Here is a 14489-nt window from a genome sequence, read left to right as displayed (position 1 = left end):
AGATAAGAGGTCAGCGGAGAGTTTGAGACAGAACAGGTAGATTTAATCAAATCAACGTAACTCATGGATCATTTTGACAGTCTAGTGAAACCTACAGAACCCTGCTCAGAATGGTTTTAAATACATAAAATAAAATACAAGGGAACACAAAAAAGAAATTAATTCTGCTGAAATTCAGCTAGCAAAAGAAGTAGATTTTTTAAAAAACAAACTAATGGACCCCAGGTTAAGAACATTTAGTATTTTAAAAAAATGCAGAGAGACTCTAGTCGGATTAGTAAAAATACTTCAGAGCCCACAAATTATCTTCTAGGGAGGCATTAAGTCTGCCATTAAATAAATACTTTTGATAGCAGGACTAACTACATATTTTAAAGCATCAATAACATCTTCACTTTCTGAAAGCAATCTAAGGGCTGTTTACCTTGGCTAAAAAATATCTGCCATTTGTTATTTCCAAATTATTGGAAGTGACTTTGGCCAAGTCATATAACCACTCTGGGAATCAATGTGTAAAATGAAAGACTTGGACATGCTCTCTGAATTCCTTTCCAGTACTAAATCTATGAGCCTACAAATTCCCAGAACAACTGCATGCAACTGTTTACATAGTTCCCTTGAATTAGTAAGAATTCCCCCGAAAACAGGAATTGTTTTGTATTTCATTACAAAGTGTGATTGAAAAATAAGCAAGTAAACATAGTGTGAAATATTTAATAGACTTCCTGAAGGGTGTTTACGGAAGAATTAAATACCCAAAGACTATATGTTCCCTAGTATAATGTACCTTCAAATGTATATTTAAGAGGAAAATGTGCCTTAAAATACCCCAAGGATTTAAAATATTTCCTGTGGGATATTTTTCTGAAGTAATAATGAAAATCAATGAGAAATTACGATTTAATAGCCAAATATATGCTCTAAATATAATTTTCAGGGACACATAATGCAGTATGAAGTGAAAGTAAAAGTGAAGTGAACTGTAAACTCAAATCACAAATGTCTACTCCAAATAAATATATCCATGAAAACAAAAATAATGGAGAATGGAGAGATTTGGCTCATCACTGAATGAATGTGAAAAGTCTCTAAATGTTTCTTTTTTTTATACCTAGTAGACTCTTCTTAAAAAATTATTTACTTGTTTTTAGTTTCCAACATTGTAAGTTTTCTCCCCCTTCCCCCATACCCCCCCCCCCCCAAGACATTGTTCAATTTGATATAGGCTATACATGTACAAGCATATTAAACATATGACTATTTTACCCTTTGGTTCTAGGACATCAGGGCAATTTTCCTTGGTAATTTCTTCAAAGATGCTGTCCAGGCTCTTTTTTTTGATCATGGCTTTCAGGCAGACCAAATTCTTAAATTATCTCTCCTAGATCTATTTTCCAGGTCAGTTGCTTTTCCCATGACATATTTTACATTTTCTATTTTTTTCATTCTTTTGATTTTGTTTGACTGATTCTTGATGTCTCATTGAGTCATTAGCTTCCACTTGCCCAACTGTAATTTTTAATGAATTGTTTCCTTCAGTTAGCTATAAACCTCCTTTTCCATTTGGCCAATTCTGCTTTTTAAGGAATTCTCCTCTTCAGTCAATTTTTGTCCTTCCTTGACTTTCTCTTGCATATCTCTCATTTCCTTTCCCAATTTTCCTTCTACTTCTCTTATTTGATTTTTACAGTCCTTCTTGAGCTTGTTCTAAGATGGCTTTTTGGGCTTGGGACCAATTCATATTTCCCTTTGAAGTTTCAGATGTAGATATAATGACAATGTTGCCCTCTTCTGAGTTTTTGTTTTGATCCTCCTTGTCACCATAGTAATTCTCTATGGTCAGTGTTCTTTTCTGATTCTTGTTCATGATGTTTGCCTATTTCTAACTGTAAAATTGCGGGAGCACAGAGGGCACTGTCCCAAACTGTTTGTGCTGGGAGCCAGGGGCCTGGTCACAGGATTTGTGTGCCATGGCTTCAGGTGCTGGCAGCTGGGTGCTCTAGGAGTCTGGCAGCTGACCTGGGGTCTCACTGGTGGTGTCTGGCACATCCTGAGGCCAGGCCAGTTTTCTGCATTTCCTGAGGCTGTGCTGCTGCTAGGGACACTTGCCTAAGGCTGCACTGGAACATAAGGGGGTCTAGCTGTGAGAGACCACTTACCTACCTGGGGCCACACTGAATCTCGTGGAGGTTTGCTGCTGGGGGCCGACTGCTGGCCTGCAGTCACACCATGATTCTCCAAGCTTGAATCTGCTGGTTCACATCAGGGATGAGGAGAGTGGTCCATCAACCTGGGGCTTTGGAGCTCCGGCTGGTTTGCTGAGGTGGAGCTTGTCACCAGCTTCCTATCCTGGAATGTGCTCTCCTTTTACCTTAGAGAAACAAACCTTTCTTGCTGATCCTCCAAATTTCCCAGGTTAAGAGACTGCTCCACCCCATCCTTCTGCTGGCTCCACTATTTCAGGATTTTTCCTGGGGAGCTATTTTCTGCTTTTGTAAGAGGTCAAAAAGAAAGAGTGACAGCTACAGAGGAAAGGAAAAACAAATGGAGGATGACCAATGTCCAGATTGTGATGTCACTGGAAGGGCAGCTCCTAACTCCATATATCTTAGACTGGTGGTGCATGAAGACATTGAGTTGATCTCAGAATTTAGCAGGAAGAAGAAAATGGACTGGATTGCATTTGCGAAACTGTGCATGACTTAAATAATCTGTGACATGAAAAGTCTCCCCTTTAAAATCACTTTTCTTGTATGTATGCTTGCCAAAGGTATTCACCACTATGATGGATGAAATCCTAAATATTCTAAGCCATAAGAAGGACGAATTTGTAAATGGCACTGTGTATATTGCAGCAAGCCTCAGAACATTACAGAAACTCCTGGATGAGATCTGTAATTGCTCAAAGGAGTTTGTTCTATCCACATAGGAAAGACCAAGTGGATGGAGAATGTCTTGTCCAGATTTCCACATGCTTTTGAATAGCTACCCTGTAGAGTGTCTCCCACAGAGTATAACTGGGCTAGACCACACAGACAGACAACAAATTGGGCCCAGAGCTGAATATAAGAATGAGAGTGGAGCAGACTGTTTTTGGGAAATTGCAAAGCTCCTCTGCAGGAGTTTCCCATGAAAGAAAAAGACTTTATTTGCAATACTAATATTTTATTGTCATTGTTATATGTTAGTGTGATGTGGAACATTACTGCTTTTGAAGAACTAAAATAAGCTTTGCAGAGGGCAATGGAGGGGAACTACGAACGTGAATAGGTTGCAAAATATATCATATAAGAAACTGTGAAAATCAGTTATAGCTTTATTCTTTTTAAAATGACTGTATGCTTTCTGAATTGTACAGTATAAAAATTATGTCTAATGTATAACCATGAGCTAGCCAATGTTAGTCACCAAAATTTGAAATGAGTTGTAGGAAAATCAAGATAGGATGAAATATTTGTCTGAATATATGATTTTCCAGGCTATTCATGGCTTTCTCTGTTCTACTTTAAGTGATACAGATAGACAATAAAATGTTTCTTTTACCACACAAAGATAACAGTGACAGTCCATCAATAAAATCTGTACTTCCAGTATTGTTTCTAGTAAAGTTATGGATCTGTGATCTTTACACACACAAAATGGTACCATTCACAAGAAAGCTGACTGGGTAAAACGAAAGCAATCTATAGTCTTGTAAAAGGGCAAAGTTAACTAGCTCAAATTGCTAAATTGTTTGAGGGAAGGGATTATGTATATCTGTATCCACCCCAAACACTTTCCAAATTGCAATACACATAGCATGTACTTGATAAAAGTTGACAGAATAAACAATGAATATGGGACTCAAACTCCTAACATGTTAGGTTTCTAGATAATTAAACTGTCACAGTATTTTACCTGAAAAGGTATACAGTATTGCATCACTGGAATGGAATACTACAGACCTTGCTGCCCATCAGTGAGGCAGACTAAGCAAATCAGGTTAAAAATAGAGCATCACATTCATTCTAATTTGAAATTTGTTGCTGCTTTTCTGAAAGCTATTCTGCTATGCAAGTGCTATACAACATGTGTCATAGTAGTTAGATGCAAAAGATTATTCCTTGCTTACTTAAATTCACTTTCAATATGAGTGGGATAGACTTAGTGAAGACTCCTCAGATTGTAATTTTTCTCCCAGGGGTGAGGTAAGGCCTAAAGGCTCAAGGTTACAATATTTTTTTAGAATAGAATAGTTCCATATAAGGATATAAAACTGTGTAGTGTATTAGGGTCTCAATGATTGGACAAAACTTACATAATTCCTCGATGTCTTCATTTCAAAAGGGATTGGTTAGATTTCGTGTCTAGAATGTAAGACCATATTCTCAGCTAATGAGGATAATGGTCAGTGGGGGGAGGAGGGACTTGCGTTAGGGTCTATATAAATCACTGTCCTGTTCTTTGTCTTCGGCTTTCCTACTCCTACAGGTGAGCCCCGCTTCTCGAGAATCGAATAAATCACTTTTCTGTCATCACTTTGAGAGGCCTCTGAGTAACTGATTTATGTAGGGACCTGAGCCATCCCACACAGTTTGGGGGCATTTGCCCGGGATCTGTGGCCTTTCTGAGAGATGGCTGACAGCTCAGTTCAAAGACTGGGCGCCCTCGGGGAGATTTCCCCTTCGTCCTTGAAAAGGGCTGCCGGGCCTCCCTCTCTGCAAGGTAACGACCCGAAGCAGAGGAACTCAGTGAAGACAGAAAAGAATAGAGATAGAGACTCCAAAGACTCTGAAGCTGTGAAGTGTGTAAAAATGCCAACCGGTTGGTGTTGAAGTTTGCAGTCAGGCAACTTGTACATGTATACGACCCAGCAGTAAGCAGGGCGGGGGGGGGGGGGGTCTGGGGGGTCAATTTGTTGAGTCTTAGATAGACTCGGGGAGAAGGTGACGACTCCCAACCAAATTAGTGGACTGTGGGACCCCAGGGTGAAGGGCCCCCCGAAAAAACGTTTGCTGGGTGACTGCTGGTGACGGGCGACCCTCACCTGAGAGCTGGCAAGAGAAGCTAGCAAGGGAGCTAGCATAATTCGTTGAGTCTCAGACTCGGAGGTGTTGGCGACAACCCTCGACCAAAGGAGCCAGCAGGAGAGCTAGCAAGGGAGCTAGCACAATTCGTTGAGTCTCAGACTCGGAGGTGTTGGCGACAACCCTCGACCAAAATGAGACAAAAGCAGTCCAAGAATAGAGCTTCAGAGTGGAGTCAGGAAGAAATACCGGTAAACAGTCCCTTGGGAAACCGATAACAAAATTGGCATGAATTACCAAAATTATAGAGAAAAGAATGTAGAAAAAGATGATTAAGTACTGTTGTTTCGTATGGGGTGAAAAGACATCGGAGGAGGAGGCACAATCTGGCTCAAATATGGTTCCTCCGAGGACTGGGTTTGACAAAAATTTAAACCTATATGTACTATTCTATTCTGTTAAATGTTTTGTCTGTATATGTTGTGTTGGTATTTCTGTGTGAATGAAAGTCTGTGTGTCTCTTTTTTTTTTTATCTGATAAGGTGGTAAATTTAGCCAGCCAGCCAGCCAGCAGGAGCAGAAAGGCTGAGCTGAACTGTCCTTGAAATTCCTGTTACTCCCTTTCTTCAACCCCTCCACACTAGTTTCAGAGGGGCGGAGGGACAAGGGGGGAGAGAAAGGAAAAAAAAAAAATTAAAAAAAAAATCTTTTTCCCTCAGACCTAAGAGGCATGCTAGCAACCATTTAACCATTTCCTGCCTCACTCAAAAGAAGAAATTTTAGTGTAATGGGAAATAACAGAAAGTTACGTGAATTCATTCTGGTTGTATTTGGAATTGTGAATAGGTAAAATGTGTCATTCTTAATTTAATGTTTCAGATAGGTTAGAATTTATTAAAGTTTGGTGGAAGTAAGCAGAAGATTAGAAAGTAAAAAATCTCAAGTAAGCAACTTAGAGCTGAGAGTTTTGGATTTAGGTTTAATTAGATCAATATATTTGATGCCAGACAATGCATTTAAAGTAAAAAGATAATAAGTTTAGGTTTTTCTTTTTCTTTGCAGGGTGGGAGGGCCAGAAAGGGGTGGCCTTGGGAATCCTGGCACAAATAAGAGGAGGGCAGAGACACCTAGCAGCATTTCTGCCAAAAATGTTAGATCCAGTAACAAAAGGATAGGTATTTGTTAGATGCAACATTAATCTAATGTAACTATTTACACGATTTTGAATTTTGTAATTTGTTACATATAGATTGGGATTTTAAAAAGATGTGATAGAAATTTGATAATTTGAAACTTACATTTGGTTATAAAAAAAGCCGAATAGGTTAATGGCTTCTTTTAAGTTTAAAGTAAACTTAAATAAGTTTAAATTTTTAGGTAATCCATCTAAATAATGTATTAGAAATTGCATTGTTAAGTTAATTAATGAATTGGTTAAAAAGAGCTGTTATGAATTTTTTTTTATATAGGAGTTTCCGTGTTGTAGCATTCTTATTAAGAAAATGAGAACGCTTTAAAAATGTACGGGTATATATATAGGTGTGATTTTCAAGCCTGTTTCATCTGAGCATGTATTATGTTAAAAGTTTATTTCTGTTGTTGAAAAGGAAATTTTAGCTAAAATTGTTTTTGCCATGAATCAAGCATTTACTCTAAAGTTATTTTTGTAAAAGAAAGTTTATGGGCAAATGTGAAAAGGCTTTGGGTTTAGGTCTTTTCTTGTGATTTCTGTCAATTAGTTTCAAGGGGATTGTGATAAACTGTAAACTGTTCGTAAGAGAGGAAATATTTGCTGTATTAAGAAATACTTTGTAAAATCTTTCATATGGGTTTTTGGAAGGCCTACCTATCCAATTTGTATTTGTAAGTTACAAAAGTGGGAAGAATTTAGTTTCTCTAATAGGATATGAAAATGCAATTGGTGTCATCTGAAATTTATTGTTCGGGTTCATAGCTAAAACAATTTGTTATCACTTATGAAAACTATGTTTGCCATTTGTAATTCTAATGCTAAAACCTAAAGCTGGTACACTGTGTGAATATGTGGGGGAAAGAAGCAGTCCTCAGGCTAGTAACAAGTACAGCCCCAGCAGCTGAGGAGATTGTGTATAGAACTTGCTTTGGTGAGAATTTGAAAATGTACAAGAAATGATCTTCAGTGATTGGCTCTTTAGGGCAAATTTAAGATCTAAGAAATAAATAAAATCTCTGGGAACGTTCTTTCTAAATCTAATGGGAATAAATAGATATTGTATCATTGTTACACAGAACAAAATTGGGATTTAAAGTTAACTGTAATTGTATTTTATTTACAGGGGGATTCAAAGAAAGGAATCCCTTACAAAACAAAAAAGGTGGGGGGGGGGCAGGTGGTCTGGGAGCTCCAGGAATGGTCTTGATGGGAGTGGCCAGTAAACTGGAGATTTGGACTGATAGAATTAAGAGTGGGAAGTAGAATAGACTTGGGCATAGGGATAGAGTGGATCTTAGGAGAGCCGGTTCATGTGGAAAAAAAAAAAAACAAGGAGTTTTTAAGGTGAAGTTTTCCAGGGCCTTTAGACAAATGAGACTAAAACTCTTTTGGGGTAATGGACAAAGGTCCCAACTTGGAATAAGATCTTTACAGGTTACAAAATGATGTAAAAGCAATTAGTATTAAAACAATTAACTGAATTAATTACTGAGACTAAATCAGAGACATCCTCAGTTTGGGGAAAGAATTTCAGTCTAATTTTCTTAGAGGTAGGTAGCCTCTGGTAATATTTGGCATTGAAAGTTAAATGATTGTTTTGATTTGAATTCATTACATAAACATAAATATTCAAGTTAATGTCTGAACTTACCATGTGTAGCTCATTCTTTTAGATTGAGCAGGGTTAGAAAGGGATAAAGTAGTTTGGGAAACAGATATAAATCTATTAGAGCAATGACTTATGATTGTTATTCAATCAGGAACTAGAACATGTATAGAAAGGCATGTAGGCTACTTAGACCTGCTTCAAAGATGTTCCTTAGCCAATGTGAAATTAGTCATGTCTGAAACTGATTATTGGAGCTTGCTATTTTAAGATTTTTGTGGGACTATTAACTGACTGTTCTTCTGAGTCTAACTCCAGGTGTGGATAGCAAGCGAGGCGGTCTGAGCCACTGATCCATGATGCCAGCAAGCCTGTGAGATGCTGGTATGAACTGCAAAAAGGTGATCTCATGGGAAGGTCGGGAGAGCGGCTGTTCAGCCTGAGCTGAGGTAGGATTCTCCTGACTCAATTTCCCCACTGACACCTGGCAGACTTGAAGCCTGGCTGAATGCCAGTTGACAATCTACTCCTGCCTGGAATTGACATGAAATGAGGGAGATGTTGTTTTCTTGCAACGTCCCCACTCTTAGTGGCAAATTCCTAAAATCAGAAGTTTTGTAAGTAATAATACCAGATCCTTTGAATAATAGATTGTTGGTAGGGGAACATCTGAAGTTCAGTCTAAAATTGAGCTAACAGGTTTAGGACTTTAGACCAACAACAATAAGTTACGGTACTCTAATTCTTAGTAATAGTGTGAAGACAATCAGGTCAAGGGCTTGTGAGACTAGCATGCATAGTTATTATTTTGTCCTAGTTGGTTAATGCTAAATGAAAAATGGTTTGTGGACTATATTGTAAATGCTTTAAAAGAAGCATCACATGATCAGAAGTTGGAATTGTTTTATGATGTGATATGCACTGTGTTAAAAATGATTATTTATTGCATTTATATAAGTACTGGAGCCTGGTATTGACTCCTTAGTGAAATCTCATCTTCCTAATGAGGGAATGAATAATGACTTACTGTGAAATGTAGAAGCTGCATTTTAATGTGAATTTTCTTTTTAAAAAAAAAAGATGACAATTTGTCAAAGTTTCAATTGTGATTTTTGTAAGAGTGATAGGAATGGTAATCTAAGATGGTATTAAGTTCAGTTTTGTAGGAGAGTGGACATCTGGATTTCTACAAGAAGATGAAGAGAAGAAGATGCTGAGATGCTGTGCTGACGACTGTTTGAAGGAGCATCCAGATCAGAAAATTGCAGAAGATGATATTTCTCCCCAGACTGCTGTATGAGATGGAACCTCTAAATGGACAGTTCATTATGACAAGGGGACTGCCCCCCTGTAATTTGCTAATGTGTCAGTCAACTTTGCTTCCTTCCCATATTCATATAAAAGGGAGATAGATGAAGGGAAGGATTCATAAGGGAAAGAATGTGAAGAGGTATTTATTGACTGGATTAGGTGTGGAAACAGGAATAAATAATAGGAGGGGAGGAATATGGGTAAGATTGAACCTTGAACTATCTATTCCCCCATCCCAATTCAGAAAATGTTTAGCATGATTGGGAAGCCAGTAGACAAAGTTATGGAAGGTTACTGCATTTAAAAAAAAATTTAAAGTTGTTTACTGTCATTTATAATTATTGCTATTAGTTATTAAACTCTCAAGCTTCATGCTTGGAGACATACCTTGTCAGTATTAATAGCTCCATTTGAAGCGTGTGTGAGAACACACAGAATTTGGAAAGGGATAGCCAATGAGGTATATATATATATATATATTCATTATAAGTTTTGTTATTTGGGGAACTATACTAGGATTATTACTGTTTGTTCTTAACAGGATTCTCTGTTCAGCAATTGTCCTAAGCCATTAATCACAATATCTAAACAGGACTCTTCTATTAAGACTGTGTGGACTTGACAAACCGTGGGAACAATGCAACCAAAATGTAATACCCTGGGAATGTCCCTTTTAGGCATGAGCCTATTCCCACTGCTGGGACACCAGGCCCCAGTTATCAACCCCACTCTTGAAAATAGTTTCCTGGCCCTAATTCAGACCATTGCGGACACCTTTGAGGTATCCGACTGTTGGATTTGTGGGGGGACCTCAGCAGTTAAGCCAATGGCCATGGGTAGCAGTACCGCTGAGTCCAGTCTGGATTTTAAGTAATAGATCTGTAGTACATGACAGAACAAGATTCTGGACAAGCCAAGAGAAACACCAATGGTCTTTGTCTGAATCAGTTCCAGGTGAACATTGTTTAAACCAAACAGGACCTGAATTGCAGAAGACATGGCTGGGAAAAAGTAATTGTAAATGGACATTCACACAAAGACCAGAAACCCTGGCTCGTATTGATTGTGCCCAGTATGCAAACAGATGGGATCAGAACGGTATTACCTGTTCAGATAGTAGGGTGATTCCCTGTACCCATTCATTTTTTCCATCCTCTTCATATGAAAAGAAAACAAAAGAGGAATATCACAAAAGTTGTGGGTATAAGTTTTACAACCCCTCTGATCCCAGAAAACCATGTGAAGGGGGTCACGACCATGACTATTTGTGGAGATTTTATATATATATATGAATAGTACTAAGAATAACACAGAATATAAAGAATGGGTATGGAAGTAGGAGAATGGAACACATAGGATGATGTTTGATACTTTCTGGAGTGTAATCAATAGAACTGGGGAGAATTATCAACATTGTATATGGAAGAGGAAACAACAACAATGGAAGGGTAAGTCAGTGATCATGAAAGGGGGACCATTAGGCCCGGATGATGTGAAGTACTTTCCGGCTGTGGATTACAGAGTAAGACTGTTTCTAGAGGAAAATCCTGCTTTGAGAGGGCACTACTGGATATGTGGACAGACAGCCTATACTCACCTTCTGCTAAACTGGAGAGGTGTTTGTTACATTGGATTGGTAAGACCTAAATTCTTTTTCTTGCCTGAATCAGGGAAACAGCATCCAGGGGTCCCTCTATATGATGATCTTGCAAAAAGAAAGAGGAACATTGACACCTCCCTCACTCAGACTGGAAATGCAAATGGGTGGGGCGATACTTGGCCTCCTGAGAGGATAATCAGAGAGTATAGGCCTGAAACTTGGGCTCAAGATGGGAGCTGGGGTTATAGAACCCCTATATATCTATTAAACAGACTAATCAGACTCCAAGCAGTAGTTGAAGTTATAACCAATCAAACAGCAAAGGCTTTGGACTTCTTGGCTGATCAAGCCACACAAACTAGGGAAGCAGTACTGCAACATAGATTAATCTTAGATTATTTACTTGCAGAAGAAGGAGGAGTTTGTAGGAAACTCAATTTATTTACATGTTGCTTAAAAATTGATGATAATGGAAGGATAGTGAAAGAGATCACCAAGAATATCAGGAAAGTTGCTCATGTTCCCATACAAACTTGGGGCTCCCCTTTCAATACATCCTGGTGGTCCTGGTTTGAGGGGAGCTGGTGGAAGAGGTTACTGTGGTTTGGCCTTATAGCAATTAGTGGTATTGTATTATTTCCTATTTGTTTACCTTGTTTAATTTCACTAATTACTAAAATAGTTAGAAATTCTTTACTAAAACTTGCTAGAGTAGAAGAAAGGACTGAAGGAGCCATTCGACTGATGATATTAAAGAAGGAAGGTTGGGCACCTGTGGAGACAAGAAACATGAATGATCCTGATTGGGATGAGGAGATTAATAGACAGTGTGAGATTATGTTACAGAACTTTGGTTGAAACATCCGTGAGAAGTCTTCAGGCTGATAAATAAGAGGAGGGATTGAGTGGGACAGACTTAGTGAAGACTCCTCAGATTGTAATTTTTCTCCCAGGGGTGAGGTAAGGCCTAAAGGCTCAAGGTTACAATATTTTTTAGAACAGAATAGTTCCATATAAGGATATAAAACTGTGTAGTGTATTAGGGTCTCAATGATTGGACAAAACTTACATAATTCCTCGATGTCTTCATTTCAAAAGGGATTGGTTAGATTTCGTGTCTAGAATGTAAGACCATATTCTCAGCTAATGAGGAAAATGGTCAGTGGGGGGAGGAGGGACTTGCATTAGGGTCTATATAAATCACTGTCCTGTTCTTGTCTTCGGCTTTCCTACTCCTACAGGTGAGCCCCGCTTCTCGAGAATCGAATAAATCACTTTTCTGTCATCACTTTGAGAGGCCTCTGAGTAATTGATTTATGTAGGGACCTGAGCCATCCCACACAAATAAAAACTTTTTTTTTCTATAGTTGATCCTATCCTTTAAGAGAAGTTAAAGGTTGTAAAACTTTTGCATATATGAAAAATCTCTTCATTTAATGAGGCTAAAATTCCCCGGAGTTTAAAAAAATTGGTATAAAACAAATTTTAAAATAGAAAATTTCAAAATGTAGCGTCAAAATAGTACTTCAAAATCCCAGCTTAAAACCAACCTATGTATTTTTTGTAAAATCTTAAAACATGATTTCAGTAAAATTTCAACAGAGCAGATCCTATGAGTCATTAAGGTATTTTCCAAATGACCAGTCTAAAAACTACATTCTAGATCTATCTGTATTGTTAAGAGCAGAAAACAATTGCTTTGGTATTGACAATATAGCATCTGAAGGACACGAATATGATAACACTGTCATTCACGTAGTGCTTTACTGTTTGCAAAGAACTTCTCACATAGTTTAAGTAAGGCTGACGGAGGCAGGTATTATTATCCTCATTTTGTAAATGAGAAAACTGAGGCTCAGAAACAGTTAAGCAATCTGGTAAACTAGTCACCTGCCAGAGGACATTCATGGAGACAGGTGCTTCACAGATTAAGATATTTTCTATCCTAAATTCCCATCTGACTAGAAACAGAAAAATACTGAGACAAAAGGGTCTTGATGTCTCAAATGTGTCTCCTATTTTTCTTATCTAAAATGCACTGTACTAAATGCTAGTCTTAGGCTTTAGTTCTAACTCTACCTGACTTTAGGTTTGAATAGATTTTATATCAGGCATTCAATTACAAAGTACTTTAGGTATGTTCTCACTTGATCCTAATAATAGCTGTGTTGGGTTAGGTAGGTAGTACCAGTTATGACTTTTTAGGATTCAGTTCCTTTATCTCTTCTAGCTTTGCAATTCTAACTTAGAAATATTTGGGAACTTGTGGCCTGGAACAGAGAAGAAATAATGAGAAAAGTCTTCAAATATATGAAGAAATGTCTGCCTCTAGCCTATCTTCTCCGTCATTTCACAATTTTCTCCTTTAGGCACTGTACATTTCTACCAAATTGAACTAGTAGGTGTCTCTGAAACAGCATTTCATCACTCTTCTTCTGTGCTTTTGTTCAGGCTGACCCCCGTTCCTGGAATGTACTCTATCATCTCTGTATTTTAGAATGCTTGCCCTTTTTTGATATCCTAAGTTATTAGGACTTATCAGTGTTTGTCTTAGCTTATCAGTGTACATAGTCCCCAACCCCCTTTTATGTACCCAGCAACTAACAGGGTGACTTATAATATTAAATGCTTAATAAATATTGGCTGAACAGAATAGCTATAGACAACTGAGTGACTAGACTTATTCTATTTGGCTCCTGCATATAGAATCTGGACTAATAGGGTAGAAGCTACAGAGAACCAGAATTTTGGTTTAATAAAAGAAGGAACTTCTTAATTGTAGTTGCCTTGAGAGATAATGAGTTCTTTGATGCTAGAGATGCTGGAGAGAGGACTCATTCTACAGGTTGAACCAGGCTACCTCTGAAGCTCTTTCCAACTCTGGGATCCTATAATCCTAAAATGACATCTTTAAAAAGTTGAAAAGAGCATTATGGGAAGAGGAATGAATTGACTGATGAGTGAAACAAAGAACTACAAGAAATAACATACACAATAATCACAAAGATAGGAACAGAAAACAAGAACAAAAGAAACTGAATTCTATGTAAATATGATTAAATTTGGTCCCAGAAAAGAGCTAGGAAAATGTACTTCCCCACCTTCCAAGGAGATGTGGGGGACTATGGATGAAGAACAGTAGTGTCAAAACCAAAAGATGGCCACTAATCCGTATATAAGGATATATACAGGTTATATACTAACCGAGTTTTAAAATGTAATGTTATCTATGTTTTATTTTTATTTATTTTGCTAAATAATTTATTTTAATCTGGTTGAGGTGGCAAGGAGGAATTCTGTGGACTGCATATTTGATACCTTTAGTGCAGAACACTGCATATACTGCTAAATTCTACTGATGTGTTGATTAGTTTTGCAGAACTACTTTTTCTTTTCATTTTTCATTTCTGTTACGAGAGCTCAATGAGAGCTCAAGAAGAGGAAAAAGAAAATATAAAAACGGAAAACTGTTGCTAAAATTTTTTTAAAGTTTTGAAGAAATAAGTTAATTATATCTAATAAGACAATACTTTTGCTTACATTAACCATTAGCTAATATTTCAGGGTTCATGATGAAGGATGGCAAGATTTCATAACTTAGAATATCTGTTCCAGAATTAGAAAGACAATTTAAATGAAATTAAGAAATTAAGACTGGGTAAAGGAGACAAAGTATGGAGCTAATCTTCTTCCTTGAGATCAAGCACTATCTTTGTATTTCCAAGGTCTTAGCACAGTGCTTTGTACATAGTAAGTGCTCAATAAATGCTTCAC

At 37.6% G+C, this 14489-nt stretch overlaps 1 protein-coding gene across 3 annotated transcripts in view; it reads right to left on the bottom strand.

Moving 5' to 3' along the window:
• Positions 1-14489, bottom strand: part of TMEM131 (transmembrane protein 131) — a 274693-nt gene that overhangs the window by 134142 nt on the left and 126062 nt on the right. The window lies entirely within an intron of this gene.

Source organism: Notamacropus eugenii, chromosome 5 (genome assembly GCF_028372415.1).
Source record: "Notamacropus eugenii isolate mMacEug1 chromosome 5, mMacEug1.pri_v2, whole genome shotgun sequence".
Lineage (NCBI taxonomy): Eukaryota > Metazoa > Chordata > Mammalia > Diprotodontia > Macropodidae > Notamacropus > Notamacropus eugenii.
The sequence above is the reverse complement of the archived record's forward strand: the minus strand, read 5'-3'. Positions and strand labels throughout refer to the sequence as shown.